At 42.2% G+C, this 12,103-nt stretch overlaps 1 protein-coding gene across 7 annotated transcripts in view; it reads right to left on the bottom strand.

Annotated features, from left to right (window-relative positions):
• FOXP1 (forkhead box P1) overlaps nt 1-12,103 on the bottom strand; it is a 377,497-nt gene that overhangs the window by 222,459 nt on the left and 142,935 nt on the right. The window contains exons 1-2 of one of the 7 annotated variants that reach the window (XM_085072288.1): nt 2,758-2,904; nt 1,081-1,162 (exon numbers count right to left, since the gene is read on the bottom strand). The exons of 4 other annotated variants lie outside the window; for them this stretch is intronic. The gene's annotated coding sequence lies outside the window, so the exon portion shown is untranslated. Of the gene's footprint in view, nt 1-1,080; nt 1,163-2,757; nt 2,906-12,103 lie in introns of those variants that run through there. 2 more of the 7 variants (XM_085072287.1, XM_085072289.1) reach the window with 2 other exon arrangements.

Raw genomic sequence — 12,103 nt, 5'->3', positions numbered from 1 at the left:
AAAGTGAAATGCAGGTGGAACAGTAAAACTGTGAGAGACTAAGTGCACTTCTTCCACCTCGCTTTGAAGAGGGGGAAGTGGATTTGGTACAGGCCAAAACACAGGGATATCAATGCTCACTACCTCGCTGCTTCTCAGTGGAAGGAGGGAGCAAATCATACTGTATTTTCATTTTCAGTCATTAGCAGGCTGTTCAGAATCTCTGGCTGGTGCTTATTATTTATTCCAAACAGAAATAAAATAGAATAAAATAAAAATAAATAGCAGCACGAGGACAAAGCTACGCACAGCACATTTGCTCCTTCAAAATAATATTACCTTTCCAGTCCACCGTAACCTTGGAAAAGAATAGCTCGGTGCAAGCCAAATCTACAAAACTAATCACGATCCATTCCTCCCCCGCTTTTTAACAGCTCTTTCAGGGAACACTCGGGTGCAGTTCGCAGGCAAGTTGGGAACAGCTCGCTTCCAACACGGGATCTGCACCGCGATCGCTCACTCCTGCATCTCTGACTGATGGATGGCTTGTCAGCCTCCCGTGTGTGACAGCGCTGGCCCTCACCACATCCATCCCAGGTGAAGGAGCCACCCAGCCTGCCAGGTAAGGAGAGGCCATCCCCGAGGCACACCCCGTGTCCCTGAGCCACGTCCCACCTCCCCGAGCCGGGGGCCACCATCTCCCGGAGCCACAGCCAGCCATCAAACGCCGCCGCCTGGCTCCTATCGCCAGATCTTCCCCGTGTCTTAAAATAACTCCCCGTGCCTCAGTGCCAGCCTTAACCATTTTCTGCCTGCGCTACAACTGTGCCGCCGAAGCTTGACCTGTCCGGGCGGCCGGGCAGAGCGCTGTCCGTTCCTTGCGGTCAGTCCCGCCGCTCCGCTCCGCTCCGGCCCCGCCGCTGCCCGGCCGGGCTTCACCCCGGGGCCTCGGGCAGGGCTGGTGCTCCTGCTGAACGCCACTTTCCGCACACAAACACACAGCCCGGGGACACATCGCCCCCCCTGTGCGGTGACCCCGGCGCTGCTCGGTGACACTTCCCCGCCACAGCCCCCCCCCGCCACCCCCGTCCCGTCCCTTACCTGGCAGGCGAGTGACACTCCTGGTCGTGGTCATGTGAAAATATTTTCGAGGTATCCTTTAACAGCCTTTAAATATTGAAGCCTAAAAACAATATTTGCTGTTTTACCTTTTGAAGCTTTAACAAAAGCTTTGTTTTAGCATTTACCTCAGTGTGCAATAAGAGTTAATAATCAAATCCGTCCCAACCCCCACAAATGTTAAACAAAAAGATAAAAGAAATGCAAATAGCTATTGTCATGGAAAGTTAAAGTACCTGTCTGTATTTTTAAGTGAAAACTATTATCTCTATCAATCAAAATTTAAGAATACAATAGCACTAATCACACGAGGTGCTTTGACTGAGGTACTTTTCCTTATAAAAAGTTTTTTTTTTTTTAACTGGTGCATAAAAGTAATACACTTACAATTAGACACGGTATTTGTAATTTTGTTATTAAAAAACCTCAGCAGTCTTATTGTTAATAAATGCCTCTGAGTCTGTAGGCTGATTCGTACCCAAGAAGACCAAAGTCCCTACATATTTTAATAAGGTTGATGAAATTTTATTCAGATTCTCACACTTTCCAACATGTGGTGGAACAGCACACTCTTCTGTTTGAGAGGAGTTACTCAAACGAAGGAAATAGTTAATTGGGAACCAAAACTACTACTTCTGGCCTCGCCGCACATTTTCCACATTTCTCCAAGCGCTGTCTGTGCTTCAACCCTCAGCCTCCAAGACGTGCCCTTTGTCGTCTTTTCTTTAATTTTTGATGCCAATTCCCTCCCGTCGGACCCCGACGCTCTCCCAGCCCAGCACACATTACGTACACACTGTGTACATTGTGCAGGCACACCGCACCGATTCTCTCCAAAGTCATTTTTAAAACTAATTTGTCCAGACGGAATCAGAAAGCGAGCTGCGCAGTTAATAAGTGCAGGAGCGAGCGACAGTAATTACGCCTGTACTAAAAGAAAGAGCCCGAGATTAAAATACCTATAAGTAAATAGTTGAGGCAGGATGCCATTATGCAAACTCCGCTCTCGGGGAGGGATGTCTCCCACACTGAGGAGCAATAGGACTGTCATTTTTTCCCCCTGCAATATCAGGTTTCCTACTCCACAGCTCTGGTACTCTGCATCATGGCTAACATCTCTAGTGTGCTATTAATATCAATGAAGAGACGATTCAATTTCCACATAAGAAAAACCTCCCTATTACAGCGCAGACATTCGAGTGAGGACCCTTGCAAAGGAAACAATAAAGACCAGAGGGTTGCTTTTTTTTTCCCCCCCCCTCCTCCTCCTCCCCTTTTTTTTTTTTTCCTGCTGCTTCTTTTGCAGTTCTGCGTTGCTCACTGTTTGAAAGCTTTTAGCTAACAATGGAAGCATTATCTTCAGGACAGTTACAAAACAGGATTTGTTAGTACAAAGAATAATAACACCGAACTCAGTCGCCCCCCCCCCCACTTCCCCGCCCCACAAATACCTGCCTATTGCAATATGCCATTTAGTACTTGATTCAGAAGTATATTCCAGAAACACCTGTATTCTTGATCTAATTCCCTGCAACAAACTCCCTCAGCGGACCAGTGTTGCTCAAGGAGGTTTGGACAGTTACAAACAAACAAACATTTTGTGCATTTATAAAAAGGAACAGAAACAAAAGTATCTTTCTCTACCGAGTGCAAACTTACCCATTAATGAGGAAGAAAAAGGCTTAAGAGCTGTACAGTAATTCCCAACCAACTGCAGAAAGTTGAGAGTTTGAAAACACTAAAGCACTTTTGACTATCCAGCCTTTCTGTGCTTCAACACTGGCTGCAGTGTAAGGAAGGACTGAAGGTATGTGGTCTAAACACAACAAAAGCCACTGCCTTACTCTAGATTAAATATGCAGGAAGAGGCCCCTTTGCATAAACACAAACACTCAGCAAATGAGTAACTGGCTCAAATCAGACGCCTGCTGTGCATTCTACCTGTCCTGATCTCTGACAAGCTACACAGCTTGTTTAAGGGGATAGGAGCTGCAAAATCAAATCAAATCATAGCGCTAAACGCTCTGCTCCTCTGATAGTAAATAACAACAGCACCAACAACTCCACGCCAAACGTTCATTTCTAATCTAAGCATGGCTCTGGCACAGAGCTGAATCGTGTGCTGTGCCCACTTTGGCTCAGCCACCCATCTCACCAGAGCAGAAGAAACACAACCAAACACCACCTGTAAAATTAATTTTCACTAACTGTACTGAAATCCAATACAGTCCTGGCCCGGCCTTCCCTTAACAAGGATTTAAAATAAATACAGACACTTTTGGTTGAGTTGACAGATTAAACCTGCATTTTACTGCCCCTGTTTTGTTTACTATATAAAAGACATTCCAGACACAGACCTATTTTAGCTGTTAGGAATCACCACATAATGCACACCTATTTACTAGTTTATTTGGGTAAAGGGAAGAGATTTCTGAAGTGTTCCTTAAAAACCTTATTTTCAAAATATTGCTCTCATGAAACAACCCCTCCAAACTATATTTACTTCAAAAAACAACTAAATTAGAGACTGTGATAACCACCAAACACATCCAAACATTTATTATTATAATTGAATATACGTAATTATATACTGTGATTTACTCTTCCTTTAAGAGAAATAAATTATTTTTCAGTCTCGTTTATCCTTCCAGTCGAAAAATAGAATGAAGCAGCACAATTTTAAAGCAATTGGAATTCACCAGTGTGTCCCTTCCTAACTTAAGGAGTCAAATCACATTGACCTTTATTGTAAGTCCGAGCTACATGTTGGTTTTGGTAATTTAATTATTTTTTAATAACTTGCAGTATTAAATGATTGCCATTGAAACACAAATAAGATTATACTCCTCTGGTGCTCCAGACTACAGCGTAACATGGACGACACGACTGCGTCCGGCCCCGAAATTTCATTCTGAAAGAGCACTTACACACAGGCAGACACAGGAAGATTCAGCCTTTAAAAGATGCAACACACATTTACTGGATTCTTAAGCATGTGTCACAGATTATTTCAAAGGATCCTGGATATAACTCACAGTTTTAATGGGGATCGACCGTGTTCAGTTCCACTAAGTACTTGTACGGTACACAGAGAGTTTTTACTTTTTCTTGGATAAACTCACCAGGTTAAAGCACAAAAACACTGACAACATGAGCCAGTCAAGCCTAACAGGATAAAAATCCTCCATGAAAGAATCCTGCAAGAAATTTTAGAGCCCCTGTGTTGTTCACCATTTTTACATTGAAATGACCTTCCAAATAAGGTGTCAGATAATACGGTTCACATAGATGATACCAATCTAACCTTGATGCAAATAAACCATAGAACAAAATTTAATCAGTATATCACTGTGTAAAAGCCTTTGTCCATCCCAATGGAGCTTCTAATGACTGTTTTGGCAGTTCTGGCTGGTAGTTATGCCTCCCTGCTCATATATATCTCATACTGGTTGAGCAAGCTAATGGAACTGCTGTTAGTGGAATCCAATATTAATACCCTGCATCGTGCAAAACTGGATGCAACTGAATATATTACACAATTACAGGTAGTATCTAATTCCATAGGTATTAGATACTGGTCTCTAAATTAATATTTTAATAGAGAAAGTGATATAAATACTACATTTCAGGTAAGATATCTATGAACTCTGGATCTGCCAGTCTTTCTGCTGTAAGCCTGCTCTACACTCACACAGCACAGACACAGGACCCTGACAAAAATTGGCAGGCAAGCTTTAGATGCTGAGTGACACATACTGATGCACAGAGTCAAAGATGTCATCTTCATGCAAGCTCCACTAGTTATGAGCTTGAGAGAAAAATGAAACAAAAAAACCCCGAAAATAAAACAAACAAAAAAAAAAGCAGGGGGGGGAGAGTGGAGCAAGACCTCCAGAAAATAAACAGGGTGTACAGTTTCAAAGGCTACAGACACAGACATTTCATTGTTCAAGCCAATTATCAGTGGAAAATAATAACAACAGATGGATTCAGAGTCACTGACTTTTCATATGCACTTCATCTCTGCACAACAGATGATGAAATGCGAGAGCTATCTCGGAAAGGCAAAACATCTTTCAGTAAAAGAACTATATACTCCAGATGGGGACCTTCTAAGGCAGCTGATTATCTTCTTATAATGTTGTAAGATAGACTTACTAAAACATTTCCAGAACTGATCAGATCGGATGAGCACAATGGCAGCATTATGAAGAGTAAGTTGCTCTGGTCTCAGACTGGTGACTGGACTACTCAGAGATTTCAATGGGGTCAGAGCTGCCCATCCCATTTCCACATCAAGCACTAGTTCTAAAAAATGGGCCCAAAGCTGCTGCTCCCAGTCTGGGCAAAACATGGGGCTCGGCTTTGTGTGGAGAGGGGATGCAGACATGAGGCCACAGAATCAGCGTCAGCGTGAATTGGTCCCCAGTAAAAGTCCCACCACCACGAGCAAGGTGAGCCCCCTTACCTGCTGCAAACACACATTTCACACGGGGACACAGGCAGAAGACAAAACATGTTTACAAGCAGGACTGTTTCCACTGTAATTGCCAGATGTAGAGGGAACTCATCATGCAGGAGCAATGTAAGCTGGGAGTAACCTCATCCAAGTCAGTGGAGTTACACACCCACAAAAACTGGTGCGAAGCACAAGAAAGACATAAATTCTTTCTTACCAAGCCTTTACAAAAAAATATCTTTTTATGGGAAACAAAAAATTGCTTTCAAAGGGAAATAACAAACACATGTAAATTTTGGTGGTTCCGGTGATAAGCAGTTCCAACAAATGTCACAAACACCTACCTAGCACAACCTTCTCCCACTCAACCTGAATACCACAAAGTATGTGTTTTTGATCACATGAATCAGGTATGCCACAATCTCAAAACTTAAAATAAAAAACGAGTAGCGGAAAAATTAGCTCATTAATCTTTAAGACAACATTTCTTTAATGGAAGAATACTACATAAGTAGCGCATTAAACCGAACTGGTTGCCATTTCCACAGTTTCTTCTTCAAAACACCGCAAGGGAAATCTAAAAAACGGCACTCTCTGTAAATCAATACTGCACACCGAGGGGGAGCGATACCCAACACACACACACTCTAAACTTGCACCTACTGCTAATTTATTTCACAAGTTACAAAATATTTCTGAAGTAGGGGGCTGTTGGCTTCACAAATGTGAAGGGAAGAGATGAGTTTGTGGGCACAGCATTTCCCCTCTTTGTGAACTACTTTGTCAAAAGTAAATTCACAGGGGAACATGCGAGTGAAGAGTAAATTTTGCCCAGGGCAAAATTCTGCAACTGCTTTAAGAAGCAAACAAGAACACAAAAGATGTGTAATACAACCATCTGGCTCTACTCATGCTATATCAATAATCCCCAAAATTTATCCCCACCCCCTTAATCAACCCACACTGATGCCACAAAACCAAATGGCATCACTTATGCTTCCTGCCCATCACATTTTGAAATGGTATTTAATATGCATACAGTACATATTTGCATGTTAATCAATTTCTTTAAGAAAAAAATATTTTTGCTTCTTTAGCTATTAGTTCTGCTTTTTTTCTACTTATTCACACCGGGATCTCTAAAACCACCAAGAAAGTCCTTGTGGTAAAGATACTCTCATATCAACACGGCATCTCAGGTATCAGGATAACGTACAGGTCAAAATTTCAATCTCTTCTTCTCTCTAGTTTTGTGTCACAGTGTGAAAATAGCAGAGGGTGAATAATAACGTGCCAGCAAAATTAGCTGTTCAAGAAACACGGGTAAGCGATCCGTTTTGAACTCGAGGTTGGATGCATTTCTAAGCATTACCCTATTTGGGATGCAGGGAAGGAGTGACAGAGGGAAAGCGGGGTATCCTATGTGTCTTTTATTTAGAAGATTTGCACGAATTTTACAGACCTCCCCCATCCAGGAGCCAGCCTGCTCCTGAAGGAGGAAAACGGGAAACTCCTGGCCACAGATGGAGGACGAGCCTCCGATGTGCTTTGGCTGAGTGCCGCTCTCCCTTCCCACCCCAAGCCTGCAGTGGAAGACCACCTCAGGACAGACAGACAGACAGACAGAAAGCCATCCACGCAGAGTGTCCAAAAGGGTGGCTCCACGATTGTTTGGGGGAGGGATTGTTTTCTTGAGGGAAAATCACCCTCGTAACCATCATGATTCATACCATGAGCGCGCAACGTGAAACCGGTACCAAAAACAACACTACAAAGACGGTCTCTCTCTGGCGCTTCACCGACCGACGGCCACGGCCCCAGGGGCTGACTCAGAGCTCTTCTTCTTAATCCACTTTTCTGCAACAACATACCCTAGACCAAGCCCTGCCTCTCCCTATGGCTGGTGATGCCTGGGGGACACGGCATGGCGAGGATGGTGCCCCACAGCCCTGCTGTAACACCAACAGATGGCTGTCACACAGAGCAGGAGAAACACAAGCCCTGAGTGCTCATGGCATAGGTGGAAATGTTTTGCAGTTATTTTCTTTGGAAATAAGCATACATATAGCAGTTATATCTGCTCCCTCATCCAGACTACCAACCTGAGATCACAAACACTTTGTTAAATTTTTTTTTTTTTAATCCGCTTTTGGATTGCTTCTGCTGTTTCTACGGCTCGACTTGTACGGCCTCTTTGTAAGAATTGAAAACAGCCTCCCACAAACACAGGAATGGGCAAATGGTTTAGAGAGCTAATCCACACCTGGGCTACGTAAAAGGGGCTCATATTTTCCAAACAGAAACACAACCCCTTTTATATATGAACCAGATTTGGATCCAAATGCTAAACCCTTCACCACATCCTACGTGGGGCTCTGCAATGGTCACGGGGAGCAGTGGTGGGTGGCAGCCATGGACGAGGAGTTGCCATGCCCTTGGACTGGGATGAGAAGGACAGACCCATCCTTGATTACACCACGGTGAATGCAGGGTAATCCCCATCCTGCACACGCCTCTTACAGAAGAATCTGGCCCTGTCTCGATACTCTTGTTAGAAAAATGAAGGCTGTGACAAAAAATAGCTGAGAACTACATCTTGCCAATGCCAAAATACAATAATAACATGTTCAAAGATTTAATTTAGAAGACTACAAAGTCTAGCTCATACATCATAACACCTTGAAATAACACTTTAAGGTCAAATCCTGTGCATTTTTGGAAACCACCAAAACATAATGAAGTTTTACTTAAACACAGCATTTACATTTATAACGCATTTCAGATTCTTCAAGTAAGCTAGACCACATGCTAGGAAAATGTACTTCCCACAACATACAAATTAAGTCATGTACAGCCTTCCCTCCACAGGCTGAACAGCCACCAGCACAAATGGAAGTCCTGTGTATGGATCAAAGGCAGCATGTGGACCTCAGAACATGATTTTTTATATTTTGTTTTTAATTGGCAAAACATCAAATCCCACTAGTAGTTTATTTTTGTTGCCTTCCTTGCCCCTTTTCTACCTCTCCCACTTATTTCACAACGGAACATTTTTAAACCACCAGAAATCTTTGTGGCAAAGATGATGTCATACTGACACAAGATCAGGTGTGAGGTATGGTATGAATAAATACTTATCCGCAAACACATTTAATTTTCAATGGTTGGGCATCAAGAGACAAAGAAGTTCTTATGCAGACATACTAGCTGAGGATTTCATTTCGAATGGTCTGCATTTAAAAGAGCAGAACAACACATAGTGCAAGCCTAGCAGGAAAAAAACCCACACAAAAAAACCAAAACCCCTTGTACCTTCCTTCTTGGTTTTGGGAAAGCAATGCACAGCTCTGCTCTTCACAGTAATAAATATATGGTGCTTGATTACTTTGTCTTTTAAGTCACCGATACCATTCAGGACAATTGTCCTTTATGCACTGGCAATAAAAACTCTCCCTATGAAAATAAATATGTATTTTAGAGTAATCAAGCAGGAACTAATTTTGTACTTTTTCACAAGTAGCCATTTACTTTGGCACTGAATGGTAATGTGTAGCAGAGAATGCAGTATATGCTTTAACCCAAGAAAAATTAGACTTGAAAATTAATACACAGTGAAAGGCAAATTTAAAGCAGCTTTCTTGTGTTCTGACATAAGAATATAAAAATGACACGAGCAACTAAAGATTAGTTTACATACTTTTCAATCACAGCTGCCGCTCAGTAACCACAATACCTTTAAAATGACATTCCACCGAAACAGATACAGTTTGGCTGCAACAGCAGCAAGACACAGTTAACATGAAATTAAAAGGGCATTTTTTATTTACACACAGCGTACAGCACTAAGCCCCAGCACAATTACAATGGAAAGATTTTTAGCGTGATTAATTTGGAAATAATCTAGTGATAAATAGAGTGCATTGCAAGTGATTCTGCCGAGCAAATTTTTATCACCAGCCTTAGATGTCAAAACACAGTTTCAGGGACAGAGAAAGAACAAGTCACATCTTCTTGGTTAATATTTAATTGGGTGCTAAAGATTCCTCCTAAGGACCTCTGAACCATCACTGACAGCCCCACAAGATGTCCCTGTCTGTGAAACAGATACCAACCCTTTCTGTATAAACTAAAATAACATTAAATTTAATCAAACCATTCAATTAATGAATCACTTCAGTGGACATTGCAGCCCAAGCCCTGTTTAATTACATAATTTTAAAAATATTTGCACACTGCAACCACTAAGATTGGCTCCGAGGTTTCATAATACACACTTAACACTTGAGTTGGAGAACAAATTTATTTAATAAATGCAGAGCTAAGTACAATAATGCCACTCCACTCAAACTGCAAAAATCACTTAGCATCTCCTGCGAGAAAAAGCAAATAAACTTTTTCCCTATTTAAATGCATGTCCCCGCTGTCCCCAGCTCTGGCACAAGCCACCTCCTTTCTGCCCTTGTCCCTGCAGGCAGTGGGATGCCCAAGGCCAGGAAGGGGTGGCAGAGCTTGTGTCCCCACCATGGCACAGAGCATCCCTCTGCTCCACCTTCATACAAACTCCCTGGCCCCCCTCTCCTTGCCCTCTGCCTCCATCCTTTTTTCCCCACTTTTCCCCCTTTCTCCCCATTTTGCTCTCCTGCCCTTTGTTCTCTGTGGTTTATTGGTGCTCCAGCTCCCCCCATTCCCATCCCGAGCTCCTACCCTGAGTTTCCTACACCTGCCCTCTTTCTCACTGCCATCTGAGAAAGAGATGAGGTGAAAAATGCTAGCTGGGAAAAAACCCACAACAAACAGGACAGAGGGAAGAGGCTGGGGAGGAGAGCAGGGAAAGAAAACAGTTTAATAAGGCCAAGCAGAACTACACAATTTCCAACAACAGCAAGAGATGCTCCAGAGCACTGGGATGAAAAATAAAAGCCATGGACCAAGTGTATTACGTGAAGCAGGATTCAGGTTCTGGGATGGGTGTAACGCCTGTATTTGCAGAAAAACCCCGTGTATCCAAAGAAACCCATGTTATTGCCATATATAACTAGGTGTGACAACTTGGGAGAGGTTGAAATACATATGGACCAAGCGGTGGCCTTAAATGAAGGGGAAAAAAAGCAAAGCTAAGGGTTTGTCACAGCTTGGAGGCACAGCTGTGTGCACTCGTACAGACTTTGCATTCATTCATATAGAGCACAGCTTTCAGGTCCTGTGGTTCCAGCACGATTTTTGGACGAAAGTTGAGACTCAAAAATAAATAAGTCTATATTTGGCCTGCCCTGGATTCGAGACACTCTCAATAGTACTTTGCATAGAAACAATCTGAATTAATACAGGCTAAGTTTTCGAGATTGTAATATTCTTTACCAAGCCAATGGATGCACCTCTAAAATTCACTGCCCTGACAAATAGTAGAGCTCTTGAAAGTCTGCTTGTATTAGTTTTATGGATCTATTCTACTGCTTAAATCAGGTCTCATTAAAATTACCATCCACACAAGTTCTCCCACTGGGAAATCTACATGCCAGAGCTACTCCAGTTCCGCAGGCAGTGCTCGGAGGGGGTTGCATATTGCAAAATAGCTGCGGACACGGCGGGGGGAGGACAGGGAGATGAACAAGAGGACTTCAGGACAGCAAACAAGTGACTCCTTACCCTCCTCTGATTTTACCTGCTGCAACTTTTGCTCAGGTGGTGCAACTGCACGCATTAAAAGAAATGCCAGAAGTGAAAAGCAGGGTGGGGTGGTGTAAAAAGTGCCCCTTGGAAAGCCAGATCTGGCCTCAAACATCCATTTTAGTGTTGGAATGGCAGGCTAAATATGCAAACACTGCACCTGACAACTTACACTAAAGCATATGATCTGCACACTGCCCCTCCAGTTTAATTTTTAATAGTAACAGTACTTAAATCTCAGCATTAATGTATTAATGTTCAAATGAATACAATTAAAGGCATCTCTGTTTTCTTCAGTGCTAACGACCTGGAAGATCTTTCTCCCCTTCATATTTGCAGGGATTATTACAAATATATTCTGTAGCCGTTGTTTTGGCAAAGAAGCAAAAACCTTTGCCTTTTAAATATAAAGTAACAGGAATAATGAATAATATATCTTCTGATTTTTGTTCTGCCATGATATATATATAATGATATATAAAATGTTCATTTATTATTATCACACATCCTAGGGAGCAGACATGCAAAATTACTTTTTTTTTTGTCTTATAAGGGTCATTTATCATATGGAACATCCTCCAAATAGGTAGTCCTAAAATCTCAATTTACAAAGACATTTTTTAAAGCTGAATTCTTCAAACAGGGCTACTCTCCTGATGGTTGAAATAAAAACTTTATGATATTAAAATAGCTGGATTTAAGGAGGGGAAAATGCTCTGCATTTTGTTTTAGACGCTCCTGCTCCAACAAATTAATGTCTGCCTATTATTTTTACCTAAATCCTGCCACATTTGTTAGTAACAAAAGCACTGCATGACCCTCTTTAGGCCAAATTCAGAAAAGAAAAGCATTTACTAAAAGAGCATTAATTTTTATCAT

This window comes from Lichenostomus cassidix, chromosome 12, assembly GCF_008360975.1.
Source record: "Lichenostomus cassidix isolate B80296 chromosome 12, HeHo_3.0, whole genome shotgun sequence".
NCBI classification, from domain to species: domain Eukaryota; kingdom Metazoa; phylum Chordata; class Aves; order Passeriformes; family Meliphagidae; genus Lichenostomus; species Lichenostomus cassidix.
The sequence above is the reverse complement of the archived record's forward strand: the minus strand, read 5'-3'. Positions and strand labels throughout refer to the sequence as shown.